Here is a 24,576-nt window from a genome sequence, read left to right as displayed (position 1 = left end):
CAGATCCAGTCTGACAACATGACGTCGGCTAAAAGACCTCAAAACACAACATAACAGGGCCAGATGAAAATAAAAGTCATTCCTAATGCTTTGGGAGACCAGTGAACCACAGTATTCATTAATAAGCAAGTATTTTTGGTCTAGTGTCTACTGCAAATATTTGAGTACACTTGAAATAAGACAAATGTAGTTCTGTAGAAAATATAAGAGCTTGTTGTAAGTCAATGTTCCCTTAACATTAGTGGAAATTTACCAGTTCCCTTGCCAGATTATTTCACTTGTAACATGGAAAAAATTTTTCTTGTTTTAAGTTAAATAATCTGCCAATGGAACTCGTAATTTTTCATCAATATAAAGGAATTACTGACTTAAAACAAGCTAGTACATCTTGCTGAAAAGTTACCTGTAAGCTAGCTCATGCATTATTTTAAGAGAATGAAGATATTTGCAATAGAAACTAGACCAAAATTACTTGGTAAGAGTTTATGTTTTTTGTATTGCATGATTGAACAACCATAAAGTGACTATAGCGTCTTTAGCATCGTTCCAAGGACAAAATCACTGCTGACCATATCTTAAGAATAAGGCTTACTGTGAAGTAATGAGAAAAATAACAGTGACTTTGTGAAACGTGCATCCATTATACCTTTGGTAAAACCAACAGCGTTCCAGAAAAGAAGCAAAAACAAAAACACCATCAAAACAATCCAACACTGGATTGTACTGATGGCACAGCGCTGCTTCGCTGCATCACAACTTGGATGTTTTGTAGTAACTGATGAATTCAGCTCTGACAGAAAATTCTGAAGAATCATTTCTGGCCATCAGTTGTGACTTTAGCCTTTTAAAAATGAGTGAAAAGCAAACCAGCAAGTCCAACCCCAACTTCACATCTTCAATCCAATTGAGATGGTAAGGTGTGACCACTAGCAGACGTTTATACTCAAAGATATTTCTCATTAAAATCAAAGACTTTTTCCCTTGATAAATTCATCAATTGATTATTTTTTGATGATCTGAAACGTATATCTTTACCAAGCAAAAAAAAAAAAAAAACAAGAGAAAATGCTCCGTTTAATCCTTGTGCATTCGAGGACTGAGGCAAATGATACAAGTGAGACGGGTGTGGGGTCAGTTGGACCCCATTTGTAAACACAAGGGTTAAGAACTTTGGATGCTGTTTTTTTCTCCACATTAAACATTTAAAAATCCTCATTTTCTGGAACTCACAGCAGCAGACGTGTGGGCTATCGAAGCACCTGAGATCAAATCAATGTAAAACTGTTTTTTTCCCCTCCCAAGGTTGTGTCAAAAGCGAATGTTTTCTCATTCATTGGAAACTCGATTCTGATGCGTTGAGTGAAACGTTAAGGGTGTGACACGGCCTTTCACTACGATTTTTACCCACAGAGGAAAGGAAACAGAAATCTGCCTATTAACTTTGATTACATGGTGTACCACCTTCACAGAAGAAAGAAAAAGACAGACAACAAAGATGGACAAAAACGTTGGTCGATGTCACTCATCAGTCGTTGGAGGGAGTAATGTTAGACCTGCTCTAATCACCCAGGATGGATTTCAGGGAGGGCTAACTACCTGTTACACGAAATCTTGGAAATGGTGTTTCTGACTTGGTGCTTTACTGATTTTTCTTCTTTTTCATCCAGTTTTTGTTGCTGCATTTTAAGCATCTCTTCTTTGTATGATTGAAAAGAAATGCAGTTTGCTATGGAACGTTATCTAAAATGCAACAAGACCTTTAGAGTCTGCTCTAGATAATTCAAAGCCGTAAGTCTGACACATCGTCTGGTGTTGAATCATGCTCTCCACGGTCAATTACGTGTAAATATTACAAATACTTTATTTAATCTAAGTGAATATGCAGACAATGAAACTTTAAATACTTCTAAGTCTAAACGAATCTTTGATTTTATGAAATATGCCAAAGATTAGTTATCCAGATACTGGATTCAGGCAAAAGTTGCTAAATAAAAACAAAACAACAAAAGAATTTTGATCCAATGCAAATTAGACTGTAGCACACAATCCAACTGTAATCATGTAGTAAAGTTCTATTAGAACATTTATGGTGTGTAGTAATTTGAAACAAATATCCTGAGACTTTAACACGACATGGAACTCCAAAGAGTTACACAAAACTCCATTTGTGGCTCTTTCAACTAATTGACAAACCAGCCAGTGAACGTTTGACCTGTAATGACATTACAAAAAAAACAACCAAAAACAACCATCAGCCGTTAACAGACCTGCACTCTTTAGCAGCAGTGACAAAACGCCTGCTGCTGCAGACAATTAGAAAAAAAAACGGTGAATGATGTAAATGCAATAGCTGGACTGGTGCCACCAACTGGACGCTTTCCACACAGTTAATTATGCAGCCAAGTACTCCGTCTTAATAAATCAGCTTCCACAAGTCCTGGTGAAAATGAGAACGGTCACAGAGGCCCTAAACAAATCAAGGAGGACAAGATGGAATTGACCGTTTATGTTTTAATATACGGCCGTCATGTTTAATTGAGAAAAATAGTAGAATTTTAGAACTACAGCTATCAGTACTGTTTTTTTTTCTCTTCCTAATAACATTTTCAACACGGTTTTGCTGGTGGCCTTTTTTTTTTCATGCCAGAGGGTGAAGTTCAAATATCCAGTTCATCAGCAGCAGCAGCAGCAGCAGCACAACCAGAGGCATCAGAAATGTCATCTTCATCCCTGAAAATCATGGCTAAGCTATTTGGGGAGCTCTTCTGAACAGGGGAAGCCAGGAGCCTTTGTCCGGCATCACTCAGGAGGAGGACGTGTCATAAAAAGACACAGGGGGCATTTCTGTGAATGCCAAACTCTTAGGTGGAAAACCCCCCCAAAAAACTGATTGTTCAGCTTTCTTTTCATCTGTTAAGAACTGACAAACAAACCCCCCCCCCCCACCCCTCCAAAAAAAGGCGTTTTGTGCTTAGTTCAAAGAAAGCAATCTGATGTTACAATATATGCTGATGATATTTAGGTCAGTCTGTTTGAATGAATGTAGGATTTTTGTAACTACTACACAATGTCTGAACTGTGATTTTAATTTATACCAAACACCAGCTTTAACCTCAAAAAGAAAAAATAAAAGCCTTTTGAGTTTAGTTTAAAGAAATCCAACTATTAAAAGTTTATCTTATGTTACAATATATGCTGATGCTATTTGCCTTTAGCTGGTCAACTTTAGGTCAGTCTGTTTGAATTAATTTCAGAGTTTTGTATAAGTCATAGCTAGTTAAAGGTTTTAAATCAAATTTTAAGCTTTCTAAGTCAATACAATCTTCATCTATTGAACATAGGCTCTACATAAGCACTTTCTTTTTGCTCATATTTGACAGAGAATGACTAATCAAGGTCTGGACAGCAATTTAAAGTGATCCGTGATTCTAATTTGTCAAATAATCCATTTTAAAATCTTTTTCTACTTTACTGTATAAAACAGCGCCGGTTTTAGTCTTAAACACTTTTTGTGTTTACTTTAAAGATAGCAAACTATTAAGAGTTAATCTTATGTTACAATATATGCTGATGATAGTTGCCTTTAACTGGCTAACTTTAGGTCAATCTGAATTTTGTATAAATACAAGTCAGTTAAATGTTTTAAGTCAAAATTAAAACCTTTTAACTCACTACAGTTTTTATTTGTTGAACATCCGCAAATTACTCAGAAGCATTATGGTAGCAAGAAAAACACATTCTTTTTGCCCAAATTTAAAATGAGTTGCGATTCAAATTTGTCAAATAATGTTTAAGTCTTTCTCTAGTTTACTGTACACAAAAAAAACACACACAAGCTTTAACCTCAATGTCAAAATAAAATGAAGAATACTAAACTGCTTCCAGACCACACAACATGTTGTTGACGGTAAACGGTGGTTCTGTTGCCTCTCGAGTCTCTGGAAGTCAGACAAATAGAGAAAAAAAATGAATAATGAACCAGACTGAAAACCAGAACAACAAAATGATTAACCACTGCAACTGCAGTAAACAACAACAAGCTGTGTAATTATTTCGCCAAAATCCAGACATGAGACCATCATTCTACACGTCCCCTTTTTTTCAAATGACATTTTCTCTTGTCTGTCAGATTTTGATGAGCAGCAGAGATCGAGGTGCCTCTCTGGGACGTCACAGTTATGACCCAACAGCTGCAACACGATCACAGGTATAAGAAAACCCCTTAAAGCCTATAGAAAACGTCACCTTTTCTTTAGTGAAAAAGTGACTTTTTTTTAAAAATACGTTTAAATGCGTCTGCATATATTGTATATTGTATTTCCCTAAAGCGGGAAATACAGACGTTATTTATACTCAACACACGGAGAGAAAAACAAACCCCAGCTTGAATCATCAGTCAGTACGTGTGGTAAATCATCTCCAAATGTCTGGATAAAATCCTAATCACTGCAAAAATAAAATGATGGTAAAAAAAAAAAAAAAAAAAAAACAAGCGGGGAAGGTACAGCTTGTGCCAAACACAAATTCACAGCATTTACAGCCCAGTTAAGCCGCAACGTTTGATCCGTTCTGACAGCTTTACTGCTCACTACCTTTCAGCCAATCAAGTCATTGAACGGTGTTTACTTCCTTGTTTCTGTAGAAGAACATTGGTCACACTGAGCAAACAAAAAGGTAGGAATGTACTCCAAATATTCAGGAGCATGCTTCCTTAATTACTTGCTAGGCATGGACTTATTATAGAATTAATCCGTTTCTACTGTGATTTGATCATCCCCTGTCCATTGCCACTGGTGTAAATGATATATGTTCATTAAGTTTGTATTAGCCTGCTGTATGTGACGCCTAAAGTAAAAACAAAAAAAAGATATTCCGTGCCTCTTTTTTGACTTGCTCAACTTGGGGGAAGTTGAAGGAGGTCGTGAGCCTGCGCAGTGCTTGTTGGAGGGCAGTTAGTGTGTTTTCTCACTTCGTCTATCACATAAATATTCAATGACATTTTCAATAAGCGTCAGCCTGCCCGGCTCTCGACCTTCTCGCCGTCTCGTGAAAAAGTGCCGAGTCGCTCCGAGGTCACTCGCTTCTGAAGAACACCTCGCAAACTCATCTGCGAAAGTACCACAGCACAAGACTGTATCGATATTACACAACAGCAGGGATTTAGGGCGGCAAAATGTAGAAGAAGTCTTGTTTACTTGGCACCAACTGACAATCAAGCTGTACACGTCTATCAAATTACGGCAAAAGACGGAACAAATCGCACTTTGGTCTAAAAATCATTGACGTTTTTTTTTTTGTTTTTGGTGAAGAATTTCCTCACAACTTTCTCTAGTTCTGTATCCGTCGCGTTTGGCCTCAAAAATGCAACTTGCAGGTTGAGGTCAGTCCTCAACAAACTCAACTGGGCAACGAGGAGTCAAGAAACGATGGTGTAGGTCTATAATCGTATCTTAATTTCAACATTTGTGTAAAACCAAAGACCAGAATATGTGGTTTCCAGTGAAAACTTATTTTCAGCAGTTTTATCAGCAGAGACATCCAGAGACTGTCGGTTCATTTATATCAGTGCTGAAAAACATCGTTGTTTACTGAAGGTTTTGATCAAAGAGTTTCACTAATGAGTGACTGAAGCGAGAGATTTAAGATTAGATCAAAATTTGAAATGTGTTTGTGGAGGGTTTTTGCAAGTGTTTGGGGGTTTTACGTTTCTCCTTTGATATTTGTGTAAAGAATATCTGTGTGAATGATGCCACATCGTGCCTTTGACACTTCTTCTGTTCTTGTTTTGTTGTCACACTTAAATGTCTTTGATCTAACAAAATTTAACATCAAAGATTAACTGAGTAATTTTTTAAATCTAATAAGACATTAAAGTCGGCCTAGTCAAAGTTTAAAACAGATTGAGATGCTTGTGAAAGGATCTTTAACAGATTCATACTTTTTCCATTTAAAACAATTCTGTAAAGAAAATTCTAAATAAAGCGAAACTCATCCCCCAGCTATCACAAGACTCGATGAAAAAACACTGGCATTCGGTAAAATGTTGATTAAAATGAGTTTGGAAGCAGTTTCAGACAAATCCTTGGTTAATACGAAGGCTAAAAGTCAGTGAGAGTTAAATTACTAATATCAAAGAGTTAATTAATGACCCCTATGTACGGTCGTTACAGTTAACTGAACAAAAACAATGGAGTCAAACAGCAAGTGAAATTGAGGCTGCTAAGACAAAGAACGAAGCGTCTGTTTAATATTACGCTAGAAGGATCTCCATGGCGACCCCCTGACAGACACAATTAAAAGCCCTATACCCTGCCAAGACCGTCTCATCCCACACACGTACACACACAGCAGTGTGTCTGCCCTGCCCTGTCAGCTCCGCCTGGCAAAATTCAATTACCACTTATCACCAGTGACAGGGAGCATCACTCTGACTGGCATACATAACGCTGCTGCTGCCGCTGGACACACAAACACCCGGACGGAAACACAAACCCAAACACTATCATTGCGGTCCACTGGAGGGAATGCGCTTCATGTGGTAACTCTTCTCAGTCTGAAGCGCTAACTTAGGAAAATGATGCCAAGTTTTCAGCAGTGACCTCCGAAAAAAAGCGATTTACAGACACAAAGCAGCTGAGTTATACATCAGAGCACAAAAGGGCCGACTTACTGGAACTGAGACAAAAACAGATTTGCTGTCACATATCAGCAGTGGTGAGAGGTTAATAATATTATGATGCATTTATTGGTACATTTGATATGTAGATGCAAGTAGGTTAGCTAATAGTGACATTAGCAGTGACTGATGAATGCTGGCCAATTAAAAAACTTCAATTTCAACAATGATTTACTGCTTTTTTTGTTTGTTTTTTATATATTAGCTGTACTTTCTAGCAAAAAATAGGTTTAAGAAAGAACAGTAGCTCCAATACTAGGTTTCAACATGTCAGCACCTATGTTTTTAGAAATACCCGTCACTCTTGTACACCTCTACGCCAAGATACCTTCTACACATCTGTGACTTAGTCAATTACATTACTGAAAAGCTACACAAAAAATATTGTGGCCCCGTCGTAACATTTTTCTACTCTCCTGGTTTGCAATGCAAAAACTTTGCCCAGACCGCGGTTGAGTCGAGTACCTCGGCATGCTGAATGCTGAGGAGGCCTAGCCTTGTTTTCTGACCACAGACATGGCACTGAACTTTGAGCCCAAGATGCTCAGGTTGGTAAACAGTTGGAGACACCTGCTGGTGCAGATTCCACACATTACTGTTTTTGTTATTCCTGTTTTTATTTTAATTATGTAAAGCACTTTGAAATGCCTTGCCGCTGAAATGTGCTATACAAATAAAATTTGATGATCGATTACAAGGATCATTCTGGAAGCACAATGTAGGCACTGCTGCCATCCAGTGGATGGTGGAAGTAATATTAAATTATGATAAATCTAGTGAAATTTGCATATACGAAATGCCTCGACAGCAAAAATACTTAATCAGCATTTAAATTGTCTAATGTACGTATCAAATAGGGCGAAAGATAAAGCACAAACATTAGCACGTCTAGGTGCATTGTCGAAGTCAAGTTTTTTAACGTGAGTGGAAAAGATTGGAATGTCATGCAATGATGAACTATTACTGTCTACAAAACAAAAGAAGTACGTTTAGAGACTACAAATAATCTAATCTCAACTGGGCTGTTAACGTACTGCACAAAACACAGACTTGAAGTTTTTTTCCCAAGGTCTTCAGTGGTTGCTTGAACTGCAGATTCCTTAGTCACATTCAAATCGGTTCCTCATTTGTTGGGGAAACAGTAGAAGCAGAAACCACTGATTACATGACCAATTCTTGTTTGTTTGTTGACCAAAAAGTGCACTTTTTGAAGTTTAAATGCAAGTTTTGCCAAATCACAGAAGAAGCCTTGAATAGTGCAAGTACATGAGTTTCAAAGAGAGGAGAAAAGAAAAGAAAAAGAAGATATTTATCTAAATTGCAGAGTTTATTTCAAAACTGCTTCAGAGCAACTTCTGCTAACGTAGCAGAAAGGGACAGACAGCAAAGACTTGGGAAGAAGACTGTTTGTTTTGGAGCACAGAGGGCAAAAAACTGCAGTTATAAGAATAGCTTAGCAACAGTGTGGTTAACTGCACTTTGATGTTTAAATATTTATGCAATTTGTATTAAATTATTTCTATTTATTTACCCATAACGGAAAACCGTTATGTTTATACAGTATTGCTTTATTACTTTTGGTTTTTTTATATTATTCTTTTCTGTTTACTATAAACCAGCACTGAAAGCAAAAAAAAAAAAAAAAAGCTTTTGCTTTATTTTTGTCCCACACTAATGCAAGCATTTCCTAAACAAATTATAATTACATTGTGCGGCTACACTAAGGTTCTCTGGAGGACGCCAACCTGCAAATATAACGTCAACATCTTCAACAATAGCTTAGCTTTAGCTGCTGTTGCTTTTTTTTTTGTCCCGACCGCTAAGTCAATTACTGTACCCATGTCATTGGCTGCTTTTGAAATTAAATAATTAACAGTTCAGGAAAACGGTGCTTTTTTTCTTTTCTTTTCCTGGTGGCTAAAGAGAAACCCAAACGACGTGTCGATTCAATCCGACTTCAAACTGCAAGTTAGCAGAAAGTAACTGAAATGGGCTTAAAACAAAAAAACACAAGGGTGGATAATGATCTTAATTGCTGCTGAGAGGTTTCATGCTGCATGCGTGGGAACAAACACCCATTTCCTCAATCACTTCACAACAGTGGTGCAGGGCGCCGGCGCGCTGGAGATAATTGATTTGAACCGATACGGAGGATTTAATTGGCCGCCTGACTCTGGTATGTGGAAGTTGACGAGAACTGAGTTAATGTTAAGAAACAAAAAAAAACTGGTAAGTGGTAGCTAACTAGCGATACTTATAACTCAGTTTTAAATGATTGAATTGTGTTTTTGCCTGTGTATTGTTTAAGTAGCTCTCACAGCATCACACACTTCATAAAAAGTGGTGTCATTCCAGCGTGTTGAATCCATCTCTCTTATGCAAAACTGTGGGATATAATTTCTCTAAACGGCTACAGCCGCTCCCAAGTAGGCGGGGCTTGTAGCTCCACTGACAGCTAACAGATGAGCATTAGCACCATGGCTGAGCTACAACACATTTCATGTAAGGTTTACACCCATCACTGAAATTATTTTTAACAACTTATTATGTGTACAAGCTTAGACATCCTACGTTTCCTATGTAATGGAAACATTCAAATTGTTGCACACATTTGTTACAGAAACGCAGGTAGTGAGAAGCCCTGGTTGAATGTGGTTGGAGTTTAAAGAAGCGCTACATCAACTCAATCTATTCACCTTTCTTTTTTTCTTTAAATGAAAAAAAAAAAAAAAACCTGGCTCCACGTCCTGCAGGTCGCTGAAACCAGGCTAAAACTGGCCAAGCGTTTCGAAAACTTTTGCTCTAATGAACAAACCGGAGAGCGCAACATCTCCCACACACAGGCTGACACCTCTGAGAACATATGCTGTGAGCATGAAGGCATAATAATAAGACATTTCAGCCTGGTATCCCCCCATGATGAGGCTAAAAATAGAGCCCCTTATTACAGCATGGTTCAGGATGACTAATATGACTGTCAGTGAGCTGCACTCCTGTCTTGTTGACTCGGATTCAGCAGTCTGCCTCCGCCACTAGAAAGAAATTCATCTTCTCACTGACTGCTGATAAAGCGGCGGCTGCTTCAGGCGCAAACGGAAAACGGAAATACGAGCTTTCAAGTTGGGAACCGATCACATATTTTTCTCTTTCCCAGTTTCTTTTTTTTTTTTTTTCAAAAAAATAACAGTCACTTGTCAATTTAGAGGTCGGAATGTAGGAGGAAGAAGAGGAGGAGGAGGAAGAGGTTTTTGGGAAAATGTCAAAAGTTTTCCACCTGATCTCAGAAAAGTATGGACCAGGGAGGAGTTTTTTTTATTTTCTAAAAAAAAAAAGCAAGTCATCATAGTTAGTAATTAGTTCTGCAGCAGAGTATTAGGGACAGGCTAAGGAAAATGATAACAATTACATTACAAGAATAAAGTTGAAACAATACAGATTTATTGCTGTATTATTCCTAGCTTATTCTCAGAATATTTGAAAAATTAATTATCATATTATTTAGACTTTTTCCCCCTCATATTTCTTCATTCTTGTAATATTCATTTACTTTCAATATTATTACTATTCTCAAAATATTAAAATACTGAGTTTTCATATTATTATGACTTTATTACTGTATTATTTCCACTATAATAATGTAATACTATAATTTTATTGCAGTTTTATAACTTTACTAGTTTATTTTGTCTTAGTATGGCCCTCAGGCTCCATCGTAAAAATTCAATTTCATAAACATGAAATAAAATTGGGAAGCAAAACATGGATTCCCATTAATAATCCTTAAGCCTTTCCTTAAAGTTTTTATTAATGAACATTAAAACTTCATATAGGGAACTTTATTCATCCAGGAAGATGGTTAAAGCTACCCATAATCCAAGTTGAAGCACTAAACTCCACTTTTTTTCTTTCTTTTTTTTTTTAAACAGAACTGTGAGCCTGAAGCTGGAACATCTGCGGACAAAATCCGTTTCCACATCCAGTCCCTGTGTGTGTGCTCAAACTGCTCTCTGGCAGGCTTTCAATAAAAACACTTCACTTTCTTCAGCTCTCCTCCAATGGCAGACAAAACCCTCTGCTACCGTCCACACTGCGCTGCGGGCCTCCGCTGTGATTCACTCAGACGAGGAGGAGGAGGGTGAGGAGCAGCATGATGGAGTCAGAGGTAGTATTTAGTTTGGCTGTTTGTCTTCGGCTGGCTCCGACTGCAGCTCAGATGAATTATACCGGAGCTCCTCGGCGGAGTCGGTTCGATACGAAGAAAGTGGAATTATGTGCTGACGTAGGGCAGACCCAGGGAGCACGTTGTAATGAGATTGTCGCGTCTAATGAGTACGACCTTAGCCAAACAACAGATGTTTTAGCGGCAATTAGCTCGGAAAGTGGCAAAGACTAAAACGGGACGAAACGAGCAACGTGGAGAAACGTTCTTACCACATCGCCATGTCTGGAACATTTGAATATTACAGTTTAAAATAAGAAAAGAGCAGCACGGCAGATTACACACACGAGCAAGGAGAGAAAACGATGAAACTGGACTTGCACATGTGAACAGAACTTACATAAGACTACTCGGACTAGCTTTGGGATTTTGTTTCTTACTAGAATAACTCACTAAGTCACGTATGTGAAACTGTGTTACCAGAACAGGAAGAGCAACAGCAAGTTTTTACATTTCAATCAGGAAGCGTCTGGAAGCTAACCGTTAGCTAATCGAGCTGAGCTACATTCGTCAAACACAATAACGTTTAGAGATTCTCTTGAATTACTTTTTGCTGACAATGATTTTTTTGTGCAAAACTGCATAATTTTAAATATGAATCTTAAAAAGGGAAAAAGGTTGTTAGCTTGAGCTGAATAAAATTGAGTGGTATTCCAGCCCTATCGACGAGCCATCTAATTTTTACGGTTAACAAAAGTTATGCTGATACAACAAACAAAGAAAACAACAATTAATAAAAAGTTTGGTGCATTTAATGTGTTTATCTCTCTATGGAAGCCTATTCTGGCTATATGATATACGGATGAAAACCATGTTTGGAAAATCTGCATAAGAAGATAAATCAATCTTATTTTTATACAGTATTGATCTAAAATCAGACAGATTTTTTTTTCAGTTTTAGGTCATTTAGGATGACGGGCAGCGGGGTGGGCCCATTTCATTAATGTGCTAGTAGCCTTTTTGCTAACTTAGCACTGTTAGCTTTCCCTAAAATAACTTTTCGAGACAAATTCTGAAGCGTAAATTTTCTTGGCTGTTAAGTTCAAGTTAAAAGTTCAACATCTTTGTTAAGGTTTTGGTTCTTCAAGACTTTAATATTCATGCTCTTATTTTGAAGTAGTTTATTTAGTTCTGTTTCCTTTACTCATTATTTTTTCTTCAACAAACTTAAATGGCAAAATGCCAAGTATACAACAAACAAGAGGTATATAGAAGACAAAACGAGCGCAACCAGGTGTGTTAATTATAGAAATACATGTACAAATTAATATTTATGATTCGTTTTGAGAGCCTACTCATGTTCTCTTTGTGACATGTGGTGAGTGAATCAATATAGTTGAATTTAGCTCTTTAGCATTAGCTTTTGCTAAACACTCAGTTGGCATAGGCTTTAGAGTTAGTGGAACAAATGTTTATGATTAGTGCTTTAGGGCTATCACAGCTCATTTTTTGCTAGCGGTGGCCACCACTGATTACAGAGAAAATGTTTTTTGTCTTCTGTATGCTTTAATTATCAGAGTAAGAGGGTTTTTAGATCATTATGATTTTCAAAGTCATACGTTTTGTCAAACACTGAGATTACCAAGCAATTTGAGGAAGTCCAGACAATGTGGTGCTGGTATGAAAGCTTCTTTTTGTTCAAGACCAGGATATCAGGAGGAGAAATGTAGATCTTCCGGATGCCTTCGGGGTCTCATGTTCAACAGCTCAAAAGATTAATGTATTTTCCGCACTATAAGGCGCACCGGATTAAAAGGCGCACCTTCAATGAATGGCCTATTTTAAAACTTTTTTCATATATAAGGCGCACCGCATTATAAGGCGCATAGAATGGACTCTTCAGTTTGGGTTGCCAATTTGTTCCATCTCTATTATTATACATCTACATTTGTAAAGAAGTGGTCCCTGAGTGCTTTTTATAGTAGTCTGCCCCAGTCATTGTTTCACTCACGGTGTTGGTGTTGTGCCCAACTGCTTTCTGGGTAACAGACCAACCGGCATGCTGCCGCCGCAGTCTGTCTCTCTTCCCCCGCCCCTCAGCCCCCCTTGCTTTAAATGCATTATCAAACTTTATTAACAAACCAGCGTTCTGACAACTATCCCAGCATGCACCGCGCACTACTTCTACGGAGAAAATTAAGTCAGCGCCTGCTTACCGTAGTTGCTAGACTTGTTGTGGCTCAATATTGGTCCATATATAAGGCGCACCAGATTATAAGGTGCACCGTCGGCTTTTGAGGAAATTGAAGGTTTTTAGGTTCGCCTTATAGTGCGGAAAATACGGTATGTGCAAATATAAAACATGGGGATGTCAACCCAAATGCACGAATGAAAATGGTGCAAAATCCAGACCAAAATCCAACTGAGATTTAAAAAATTGTTTACCAATGAAATTTAATTCTTTATATGTGCTGCTGTAGTTGTATTGGATGACAGTTAAACAGGGTGTTGTTTAAGACAGCTGAAAACAAATGCTTGTCATACTTGTCTTTTTTTTATAGAAAGTCATGGATAATTTTCCTTTAATTTCACATTTATGCACTATTCTGTTTTGACTCATAAAACACCAATAAAAGACACAGGAGTTTGTGAATAGAAAGAGACAAACGTGAACAAACGTGAACAAATGCAGAGCCCTGACACAGTAGATATAACGGTTTCTTGACTTACGGTTCAACAAGTCTGAGCAGAGTGGAAAACTACAACTGTGTAGCATCGCTGTATAATCTTTTATAGAGTTTTATATAGTCTGAACATTACTTAGAATGTTGTGCTCCAGTTTACAGCTACATAAAATCAGAGAGAACTGAACTGCATAATCTATTGCTTTTCATGGAACAGCCAATGGCAACAATCTGACATTTTGTGACAGCGGACCCGTAATCCATCACAGAACTCTCTAAGCCAACAATAATCAACCGCATGACCTACAACTCACTGTATTTCCTTTTGGTTCAACTTTTTAATATAATAACAAACAACAACAAAAAAAGAAAGTTTCTGTGGTTTGCTTGCTGCAGTCGCGAGAAGATGGATAGCCGTGTGTGTGGTGTAGCACATCCAGGCGTGGGCCGACAGTGTACAGCTTCCAGCATTCCAGTGTCAAACAGGCGTCAGGAAATTACTGGGAATCAATAGTGAAAACCAGTACAGCCAGAGGAGGGGTCCGCAGCGATACGTCAACCTGAATGTTAGCATTCTAGTTGTTTGTTGGACAGCAGAAGGTAAAACGTACTTTGCATAAATCTTCAAACACCAGTGGCCCGAAAATCCCTGGCTTTTGAGCTACAACTAAAATATTGTACTGTTTATTTTAATAGAGACAAACATAGTAAACATAGAACAAAACAAGCTAATGCCTGCGCCACAGTGTTTTTAGCCACAGCTAACTCGCAACTCCGGTCCCTAGAAGGACCTTTAGCAATTGGTTTAAATAAAACCTTAAGATTGACAGTAAATGCAATGGCAAAAATGTATGACTGTATTTAAAAGTAAAGGAACATATGATGTGTTTAGTTTAGAAATATTTAGTTAGAAAATTATACATTTAGTTTGGAACTAAATGTATGAATAACATGGTTAGCTAATGCAGCTCGATTAGCTAACATGAAAACAGGACTTTTTCAAAAATAAACACCCACGTTTTCTCTGCCAGGTCAAATAAACCAAAATATTTCTGCTAATTTTGGACTGTGTAACTTCACCAGCAACACCCCATAACGGTATGATGAATTGTCACAACGCTGGTCCTGCTGGGGCTGGTTTGTTTTTTTAATGTCAGACCCAATAACGACGCTCCAGGTTACCCTTGGCGATAGCCAATCCTTGTCCGGTATGTTACTTCTCCACATTCTGACAGTGTAGTCACAGCAGCTGCTCAGAGAGTAGCATCTTCTTGCGTTCCCATCGCTCTGGTTATTAGCTAGACACTGACACCGGCTCTCTCTGGTAAAACCTAGAAAAATACCCCCTCAGCTGCCAGCCAGATGGTTAAGAGGAATCCTTCACCAGTAAGGGGAATCATATACAGATTGTGTGTGTGTGTGTGTGTGTGTGTGTGTGTGTGTGTGTGTGYGTGTGTGTGTGTGTGTGCGTGTTGTAGCAGTGGGTTTTGCTGGTGGGAGTCTCCTTTGTTTACCCTCCCAGGCATGTTGGGAAGCCAAGCAGAGCGCGGTAAATTAGGTGAGGGACGAGGGTGAACAGTTGCACGGTGCTTTTCGTTTAATCAGTCTAATTGTTACAATCAGACTCATTTCTCCCAACGCTGCCTCCACAGACACCATCTCCCTTCTTTGTCGTTATCTTGTTTTACTCACGCCTTCCCTCCCATTTTTTATTTATTTTTTTTGATCTTCAGTTTCTTTTTTTTAAAGCTGACTTTTCTCCTTGTCTCCCTCGTATGCCACCAACCTTTTTTGGAAACTCCCTTCTTCTGGATTCCGGTCACCACCACCACTCATGTTCATGAATACTTGTCTTTTATATCTTCTCGTTTCTACGCTCTCCAATCGGTTTCTAGATGTCCTCCTTCACCGATTTTTCCCTGATGTCTACTTTCTTCTCGGTCCTCAGTTTCTGTGTGTTTATCTCCCCTGTTCTTTCTGAAACAGTCGGCCTTCTTCACTGGCGGCATTTCCATTCACAGTGAAATTTGCTCAATGCAAACACGACAGTTTTGAAATAACTCGTATTTTTGATAAAAAAGTTCTTGCACTGGGATAAGGTGCTTTTGTTGCTGTATCGAAAAAGATGTATTTTGAGAAATTGCAGTGGAAATAATTTTTTTCGCCTCACATGAGTCACGTGGGCAACAGCAGGATTTTACTACTGCTGGAAAACACAAAAGCGACAAACAGGAAGTGGCAATAGACAAAACCGGCTGACGTCAAGGTTTTGGTACAGCTCATAACTGAACCCTCTTTGAAAAACAATGGACCACTACGCTTAAAAATTCAGACAATCAACAGGAGTTGTCAGAAAGACTGGGATCTGTGCAGGTGGATGTCCGATTTCCGCCCGGACCTATTTAAATGTGACTCAAGTTTCAAAATTGTGCGTTCATCAAATAAAGTGTTTAAAGTTTATTTACCTGCTGAAAAAAATTCTTGCGTTGTTTCTGAAGCTAGCCACTAAGAAGTGGTGATTGTTCAGCAATCTTGTTGACCACCAGCTGCCTGTTAGCCTAATGTTGCTAATGCTAACATTCATATTTTCGCTTCATGTTACTTTAAATACTACCAGATAATTTGTGGTCGCTAGGGGTAACAGTGCGCTGTTCATATATTATATTGGTGTGGTGCTGATGGTTTATATCACTCATTTGTGGTATTGTCATTCCACTTTAAAACGGGTTCAAAATAATACACGTCACATTCATGCTCACATAACGGGTGTGTGTTCATTTAGTCGCCCTCTTGATTTTTTCCCCCCATATACGTTTTCCCCTCGATCCGATCCACTCAGCAAGTCCTCCTCCAAACCCGTCTTATTACCTCCATGGGGATCCATAAAGGGGACGGCGATGTGTGATCAGCCTAATGATAATTAAATAGGCTCATCATCAAACAGTCATTATGGCAGATTGGCCTCCCAGCCCTTATTCACCGTGGCAGCTGACAGCCTGACTCCAGCCGTCTGCTGCTGGTTTCAACAAGGTTGATTGAACGCATTGCAGTTCGTTTTTTTTTTTTTCGTGACCTCAAACAAACATTAAAACTGAAATTATTCAGCTCATAAATTTGGCGATATATATATTTAAATTAAGACAGTTTCTGATGTTAAAACATCTGCAGGCAAAATTAAATATTCTATTTTATGCTTTGAATTAGGAAAATCCTCTGCTTATTATCCATAAAGTAATGACAGGAGGGAAACTAATGTTGTTCTGCTCTGTTTTAGCTTTGGCTCTAATATCGCAGCGTTCATATTTCTATAGGAAAGCTACCATCTATAGACTTTGTGGGCAACTTTGACTCCTGTAGGAAATGCCTGCGGTTTTAATCCAACTCCAGTCAGCTTGTCTGGAAAGTCCGGTTTGTTTGAGAAGCTGTTAAAGTGCCATCGAACTCTGATGGGGACCAAGAAATACAACTCTGGTCTGCCTAAAAATCTCGGTCTTGGTTCAAATGCAAACGCCAAGCAAACTAGAAACTGCTCCAAACGCAGGAAGTGAACTATAGCCCAGGGCATTCTGGGTAAATGAAATGTAAAACATACTAGCTTAGCAAAAGAGGAAAACATGGCTCCTTGTCTTTTACCAAAGACAAAAGAGAACTCCTAAAAGCACCAACATCGCGACACCACTCCATTTTTGTTTCCATTTGGTGAAGAAGGAAGTTCAGTTTCAGTGTCTTGTTCAGTTCGACAGTGCAGTGTGAAAACGAACCACCCCGGCTTAAAATGGAACAAATGTTGCAATTTTTTTCCCCAATCGAACAGAGCCTACCAATCTATCAGAAAATACCCTTAAAAGTGGAATATTATTTATTATCTAGGCACATAGTGTCATTATATAGCACAATCAAATAACTACGTTAGTGAAAAGGGTTAAAATCTTATTGTAGAGACTTTTTCCCCTTTGAATAACTATTCAAACTAAATGCTGGGAGAGGATAGGGATTTCTACACTTTTTCAGAGTGACATTTTATTGTGTTGTAATTTACTTGGGCTAGTCTACAGCATCTCTAACAACAATGACTGTGTTTTAGCCAGAAATGTCTTATAATCGCAGGAATTCATCAAACCGCGGCTCGGTCTAATCGCTGCTGCTGTGTTTAAACAAAGCTCCGATCAAGCCAAGTGTGAAACGTCTCCACACTCTGCATATTGATGACGGTTAGAAACCATTAACTCTCCCCCTCCCCCACATGTTTCTTTACCCACAGAAGCTGCTGAATCCATCTCCCTCCAGTTGCTTTGCATGTAAGATGCCATGGAGCAAAATATCAAACCACTCACTTCTAGAGAATTGACGCGATCGAGAGGATTTAATTACCAAGGTGAGGAAACGGAGGTTAGCTGGAGAAGTCGAAATAAGGAGCGCTCTTATTCTCATTAGATTGTGGAGAAAGCGCCGGGCTTCGTGTTAATTCATTGGCAGAGTTAGGAAACTCCGGAGGAACGGCGTCATCGATCAAAGCGAACATGCAGGCCGGGTTATCGTACACTGGAACGCGCAACATCGGCTTGGAATTCAAAGGAGTTTTACGTTGACTCAGCAAAGTGAGCGTCTTCGCACAATCTTTATTTTCTTAGAGTTGACAACAGATTACCAAGTTTTGACTGTACAAATTAGTCATTTTATGTTTGGATTCCAGATTTTTGTCAATGGTACGTAGTTTCCATTATTGTGATCGGGATTTTTGTCAAAGATGCACTCAATCTTGTATTTTCAGAGATAAAAAACCCTTAGAAATTTACCTTCTTTTCACAATTATCCAGTACTTTGTGACATCAAAACCAAAAGAATTGCATGATAGCGTTGGTATTAGTATCCCAATGTATTAACACTAGTACTTCTATTACTTCCAGTAGTAAAATAAGTTAAATATCAATACAGGTAACAATTAACACAAGCTAAAACAAGCAGCAATAGAAGAAATAGAAAAAGGAGAAATTCATTTTTACGCTTTATTCCTCCTCTTTTCTTCAGTACTCCATGTTTTTTCCCCCTCCTGTCTTTTTCACCTCCTCCTTATTATACTTCTCTCTCTCCCGTCACCCATTATTCTTCATCACCCTGCTCTTCTTCGCCGTGATTCGGACTGCAGATTAATAGACACCCAGCTTTTAATAAAGTCAGATGTGACCTCGTGTCACCTGAGCCTCCCCCACCGGACAGAGAGGCTTATTGGAGGAGCTGTAGAAATGAGATGAGATGGTGTGTGTGGGTGTGTGTGATCGTGTGTGTGTCGCTGTTGTCTCGGAGAAAACTGACGGCTGAATAATCCTTGAAATGTAAGAGGAGGGGTGTGGAGGAAACGCACGAAAAGAGCAGCTGGTTTTTGAAGACAATGTGTGTAAACGTGGCGCTTCGTTGAGAATATTCAACAAAATAGTTCCGTTTATCAGTAGGCAATACAAACTGGAAAAAAAATTTTCTCACTATAATAACCTTTGTTTGCTAAGAGTCAGAACAATAAGAGAGAGAACATTTTTTATTAATTTCTGTTTTGAATTACAGATGCTTTCAAAAACTAATTTTGATACGGCCAAAAAAAAAAACACCTCATCCTGGCGCCAAAACATTTTGTTGAAAACCTGGATTTTTTATTAATTTTTTTTTAAATTGCTTCATTTCCATTACGCAAATTTTATTTTGTAATGATATGGTCGATGGAAACACAGCTACTGAAGAGACCATTCCATACTTTTATTGTGAAGGAACGTATAATTTCCCCTCCACTTTACCCTTACACACCAGCTTGTATTGGTCTTTCATGTCAAATACTAATAAAATACACAAATAAAGTTCCTATCAGCATTTTTGAAGTTCTTTAATTAACCACAGTATTATCCCAACTCCGTCCTTATTATGCCATCTTTCAAATAGTTTTTCTTTGAAGAGCTCTGAATCCATTTTTTCCACTTTGAACTCTGTCTTTTCTCTCACCTCGTATTATCCCGAAGCCTTCGCCTGCTCTGTTCAACGCTCCTTCAACCTGAAGATTACGGACTTCCATCTACATCTGTGTTAAACCCAGTCAAAACAATGTCAGCTTAATATTCAGCCTGAAGCGCCGGCGGTGCGGCCGCCAACCCCCCCTGCAGCCTGCTACACTTACGAGTCCTGGTTACAAATAAACAGCCAAACAACTGAGGCTAGCAAGGCTGGGAGCGGTCAGGGAAACGTAAACTCCGGGATGGGAACTTGAATCCCCAGAGCGTTGGAGTACGTCCGCACATGCAGCCGCATGGATTAACCACTGGCTGCCAGCAGCGCCGAGCCAATGTTGTACTGCTAGAGCTCTCACCAGGGGGAGATGATAGTGATCAAAGCAGGCGTCCCGCTGAGATATTCCCATGAATGTGCATCGGAATGGCAGGCCGCTCCTCCTCCATCTGATTGTTCTGACACACCCTTTCTATCATTCCCCTTGAAATGCGGTGCAACCCCATCAACTCGCTGTGCGATTAAACATTCAAACTTGTCCTCAAAACAGTATGCAATCACGGATGTGTGAGAGCGCTAGTCAGGGGGGCGGTGGGGCAACTGGGGGGTGGGGGGGTCAGTCAAATCCCAGAGGAGAACATTCCAGGGCCGCTGGTTTAAATATAATATTCCACACAATGTGGATGACACAGAAAGGAAAGGAAAAGGAACTGAATGCAAAGCATCCATGAGGTACTGAATGAAGGCGCCGCGCCAAGACTGAGCGTTCTGCTTCAATAATGGGAAGAATCGTTTACGTGACAACGAAGATATGCAACATCACCAAGCAGCTTCTGGAATCTGTAAATTATATCAATGAATTTACTTAAAGTTTGCATTTTCCATCCATCCATCCATCTGTAAACACGTTGCACGCTGTTGTTTACATTCGGAAATTTTGCACATGCGCACTGGAGAGCAAAAAGACTATTCTTTTACTTGCCATCCATGGTCATGATGCTGCCGTGGTACAACCATTCTGTTCAAATTAAACCTGGAGATGATGAAGGTATTATTAATCTAGTGCAGTTTGCAACAGCAAGGGGAAAATAACACAAAAACCTTTGAAAAATAACTCAAAACCACTCGTATTCGACACTCTGTGTCGGCTACGCTACACACAGACATGTTGTCATAGCAACAGATTGGCAACAGCTCCACGAATGTCTCAGAACTCAAACATTTCCCCCACAAAGAGCAGAACATTCAGTCCATTACAGCTTTACGTTTACAGACTTATTATTAATAGGCGACAGCTGTGAGTCAGTTAATTTAATGGTGAGTTGGTTTGTGGGTTGACTTTTGTGTCGTTTTTAAGTAAACAAAAACACATGGGATTCCACAGCACACCTACATGTTAAGACTGTCAAAGTCAAGCGAGCATAACTGACCTACTTCCCTCTCCCTGGTTATTGTTTTTTAAATAAAACTCTAAAACTGATACATTTTCAGAGTGGCTGTCAAAAAACTGCTGTAGTTGTATTCAATAGAGGGATTTATTATCATCACTATTCATTCTTGGGTTTTATTTGTGTGTGTACCAGTGTAACAATAAGTAGAGACAATGCATGTTATTGCATAACATGCAAGAGGTAACTGGAGTTGCCTCTTGAAAGCAACGAGGGTCTCTGGTGTCAAAGGTACGGCTGACACCCGCCCCACTGGATGATTGTTGAAAATCATGTGATCGAACAACAGGTGTGTCTGTGTGTGTGTATATGTGTGTTTTGTGCATAGCAGAGCCACAAACACCATTTACAGTTTGACAGGATATTAGCATTGTTCACTCTGGATGTTTTTATATGATAATTTGCGACAATGATGACTCCGACAGCAGCGGCGGCGTAACCTCCACCGTGACTCAGCCTGTTTTACATTTGCTCCAAGTCGAAACTTCTTTTCATTGTCCTAATTCCCTGCTCCGTCTCCTGTGACCGCGCACAATTTGCTGGCTATTGATTTCCGCTGTAACAGGTCAGGGCCTCGGGGAGCGCTCCAGACTGAATATACGGAGGGAGGGGAAAAAAAAACAAGAATAATTGATGAGGGGATAAACAGGAATTACACTTAGAGGCAAAGCAGCTTTAAGAGTGGAAGAAGGTAAAATAAGACCAAAATGTTCAAATGCATTTTGGTTGTAATTACCAGTTGATCTAGATGATAGATTTCCTTCCGTCTTCTTTCATGTTTCATGATAATACGGCTACCAGGAATCCTGGATTGCTCTAAGGTATTTTTCCCTTTAGTTATCAGTTTTGCGAGACGTGGCATGCCACACACATGCAACGTTGCTAGATTATGTCTGCCAGGAAAACTTCCAAACAACTGAGACCTGGAAAAGCACAGAGGCAAACCATCGTCAATGTTCTAGAACAAATGAAAAACAAAGAGAAAAGGTTCCAAGGTCTACTCCACTCTCGGCTGACTTGATGTGAAATCAAGTGTTGCGGCTGATCAGGTGGATTGTTGCAGCCAGACTGAAGAAGAAATATTCATTTGTGGTCCCAAAGTGGAAGTTCAGGAGTACCACCAGTAAGTGGAGGTATGAGTATACAAACTAAGGAATGGAAAAAAAAAACTGGAAATAATAAAAGACTACAGAATAAAGTATGATGGAATATTAGGGCCAATGAAGATAGAAAAACAGGAGTACATTTCCACACAATATGGAAAATGTCTTGGTTCGAAAAGTGAAAAACTTGCAAGATTGAACTCAAAATTTCTGAGTGTTTTTCTTGCAAATCTTTTCATTGTAAAACAAAAAAATGTCCCAAGTTTTTTATAGAATATTTCTGGCATTAATCTGAAAATGTCCCCATTTTTTGACTTGCGACACTCAAAATTTCAGTTTTATTCTAGAAAATGTATTTATTTTTTCTTTTTTTGCAACATTTACTCCTGTATATTTCTGTCTACAATGGCCCTAATACACCGCTGTAATGAAGGAAAATTTACAGCATAGCAAAAAATATTGCAGTTATTAAACATTTAATGAAATGTACAAGATGTGCACAGAAAAAAGTTAGAATATTAAAAAAAGACATTTAAAAGACGAACAGGAATGTTAACATTTAACGAGTTTGTTGGGTTTGTTCAGGTAAAGTCTACCAGCTGCTGAGAGGAAGGATATGTGATAATGCTCCTTTGTGCACCTATTTAGCAACTATGATCAGCGTAGCTTCGGCACAGTGACACAGATTGTTATTAACATCAGTTTATAAAAACATTGTTTCTTTATATCAAGCAATAATGCACTGAATCCCTCAAATATGAATATCTGTAGCTTAAAATTGATTTAAATTACTACAGGAGTTGGACGTAGTTGGATAAACAAAGACTTCCAACATGAGTCGACTTCCAACGATTGTCGCGTAAATCAGACTTATTAGTTTTCATTAATAATCAATATGAGGTCTAATCAGGAGGGAAAGCAACCAGCTATATAAGTGACAGACTGCCACATTGATTCATAATATGCCTCATGTTCGTATTTGACTGTGAAACAGTTAGCTTGATTTATTAGCCAGTTAGCTGATTGAGGCTGCTAATGGTTCACAGCAATCTGTTCATGTTTGTTGGAACATGTCTCTGTAACTGATGACTGTAATAAACATTTTTGGTTGTTTCAGCTGAAAAAAAAATATATAAATTGCATTCAGCATCTTATTCTCATTTGCTGTCAAGCTTGATGCGTCGTTACAAGGTCACTTCCTGCTTAAATAAAACTACTTCCTGTTGTGTTTGTTCAGAAATGTGACATTCTTCCGCCTTATTTATTCCACCTTGAGAGGTTCAATAAATATGTCGCAATATAAAAATTAGTCTATTACCGGCAAAAAGAGAAAGTCACTAGATTAAACTAAAGCGAATGTGGAGAAGTGTGTTTATTAATAGATCATTTGTACCTAATATTTTTCCATTGTAAGAAGATTTTAATTTATAGGGAATGATTTTGCCCGCATTTAAAAAAAATTATAAAAATCACCAGTTAATTAAGCAATAAATAAGCAAATAGTTCAATTACTTTTTTAAAAATAAAAATATAAAATTGTATTGCCTAAAATACATTAACAGCATTTCTTTAGTGAACACTTGATCATTTGTATCAAACAATGCATCTGCAGATAAAACAAATGTCTATTTTGTTGATTAATAATTTATTTTATAACAAATGTTTTTTTTTGTTTGTTTTTACAGAATTTGAACTAAACTATGTCACTTGAGGCATTCCGTATAGAACATATTTACAGACAAAGATGGTTTTTCATCTTAAAAGCAAAACATATAAATATTTTTCAAGCCATAGTTTTGGCTTAAATTTCAGAAAATGGCTTTTTCTGTCTTTATATCCCAAGTAGCAATTAATCCATCACTAAATGAGATGGCGATAATCCCAATAATCACAATTAATCTGAATAATCGTTTCAGCCATAAACGTTTTTAGATTCAATAAAACATTTCCAAAGATTTGCTTTAAGCATCAACAGCTTGGCTCAGCCATATTGTTCAGTAATATTTCATAACTTGTAACTGCTGCTATATTTAGATGACATTTATACATGGCAATATTATGTAAGTCTCTGTGCTCAACTAAGACGGCTAATTATCCACTATTATGCCACTAATTATCTACGACAATAGCACTCGGTGAATCTATAGAAGAGTTTTTGCAATTTGGCATAATAATAATAAAAAAAAACAACATACAGGATGGAGTGTTTCCAGCTGTGAAATGGATAACCTCTTACTTTCCCCCCCCCATACTTTATGATTTCTTTACACTACCATCGAAAACATGGATAGAAATTTTATAGATGAAGTCAGATATGAAAACAGTCTTTTCACAGATGCCTTAAAACCATCTTTTTTTGGCAGCTGTTGGGGAGTGGGCCTGAAAAAAAAAAGAGGGGATTTATCCCCGGAAAAGCACTGGTGCCCTTAAAAAAAACAAAAAACTGCCCCCTGAGAGTAGGAGGGAATAATGAACCCCTTTGCCTCTGTAAGGCTTTTATATGACAACCCCCCCACCC

At 38.4% G+C, this 24,576-nt stretch overlaps 1 protein-coding gene across 2 annotated transcripts in view; it reads right to left on the bottom strand.

Moving 5' to 3' along the window:
* Positions 1–24,576, bottom strand: part of sorcs2 (sortilin-related VPS10 domain containing receptor 2) — a 301,656-nt gene that overhangs the window by 60,523 nt on the left and 216,557 nt on the right. The window lies entirely within an intron of this gene.

Source organism: Poecilia reticulata, linkage group LG18 (assembly GCF_000633615.1).
Source record: "Poecilia reticulata strain Guanapo linkage group LG18, Guppy_female_1.0+MT, whole genome shotgun sequence".
Classification (NCBI taxonomy): Eukaryota; Metazoa; Chordata; class Actinopteri; order Cyprinodontiformes; family Poeciliidae; genus Poecilia; species Poecilia reticulata.
This window is presented reverse-complemented; position numbering and strand designations above follow the sequence as displayed.